Source organism: Nannospalax galili, unplaced genomic scaffold (genome assembly GCF_000622305.1).
Source record: "Nannospalax galili isolate Female #2095 unplaced genomic scaffold, S.galili_v1.0 scaffold281, whole genome shotgun sequence".
Taxonomy (NCBI): Eukaryota; Metazoa; Chordata; class Mammalia; order Rodentia; family Spalacidae; genus Nannospalax; species Nannospalax galili.
The window spans coordinates 4,752,996-4,754,511 of record NW_008349068.1 but is presented as its reverse complement, the minus strand read 5'-3'; positions in this window follow the sequence as shown (position 1 = coordinate 4,754,511).

The following is a 1,516-nucleotide window of genomic DNA, read 5'->3' as shown; positions in this document are numbered from 1 at the left end:
TCATGCATTTTCATTTTAATCTCTTTGCAAAGTGGTCAAAACTAAACAAGCCTGTGAAGCGAAGTGCTAGTGACAGAAGTCGAATGTGGAAGGACCTTGGGTCTCAGGCGTGAGGACCCTCAATTGCTTCTCAGTACATGTCAAATAAAAAGGAAAGGAAAGTGTCTCTAATGAATGTTTTAACATTCAAAATAGCTACAAGGGCTTTTGAAAATACTGCCTTGAGGCATTTAAAGTGACTATTTTGTGAGCTGTCCAGTATGAGCCTATATTACTTCTACAATTAAAAAAGTCTGTTCAAAGAATAGAATTATGGCATAAAATTTTAATTTGTGAAAATACTACCCAGTGAGTTATTTTTATAAAATGAGGGAGACAAAGGAAATAACTTCTTAAGATTCAACTATTTAATAATGTACATAAAGTGTTATGTGTCTAAGAAATACTTTCTGATACAAAAGGCAAGTTAAAAATGGTCTCACACTGTCCATTATGGTTAGTGCTATATACAAAACCATACAATACCTTTCCCTTTGTGTATCAGAGCCCAAATAAAAATGAGCTATGCATTTAGTGTGCAAGTTGTAGACAATTTTTCTTATTAGTCACATTCTGCTGTGTTAAAAAAAAAAAAACATGAGACATCAAAATAATTTGACCTATAAAATCTAATCCTGCCAGGTGTGCATGCCTGTAGTCCCAGCACTTGGGAGGCAGAGGCAGGTGGATCTCTGTGAGTTCACAGCTAGCCTGGTCTACATAGTAAGTTCCAGGACAGCTCAGGCTACAGGAAGACCCTGTCTCAAAAAGACCAAAAAAAAAAAAAAAAAACTTCACTGCTTGGTAACAAATGGGTAGTAGGAACAGTATATAACAGAATGACATGTGGGCAAAGATCTGTAATCATCTTTCTGTCTCATTTCAGTGATTTTTTTTTCCTTGACAGTATCACTTTTTCCAATGAGTTCAGCATTGAAAATATGGATAAGATTATTAACTAGTTCTAAAGATACATACAGGAGAGAGAGAGGAAGAGAAGAGAGAGAGAGAGAGAGAGAGAGAGAGAGAGAGAGAGAGAGAGAGACTCATTCCCTAATTGTACGAGAATGACTTTGAAATTATTGTGTAGTAGATACACAGCGGGAGGGGAAATCTATCCAATCTATCCACGCAAAACAATGCACCTTATCGTAGCTAAAGCTAACTGTTGAGAAATCAAATTCAGAATGTGGTCTTGGTGCTGGTTATACTAAATCCTAAACATTTAGCCTTTTACAGACTTGAAAATCAGATTGCTTTATGGTTAGAGGAGTATTTAATACAGTGTGACCAGTTTAAAGTTAACATTTTGTATTTGGATGATTAATGACACCATGTTGTATTTCAATTACTTCAAGATACTTCTCTGTAATAAACGATGGCAATAATATTCGCATTAAGTCAATAAAAAGCATCTTCCATGTGTGATGTATAAGTGCCATTATTACAGTATAAGTTGATCACACAATGAATTACC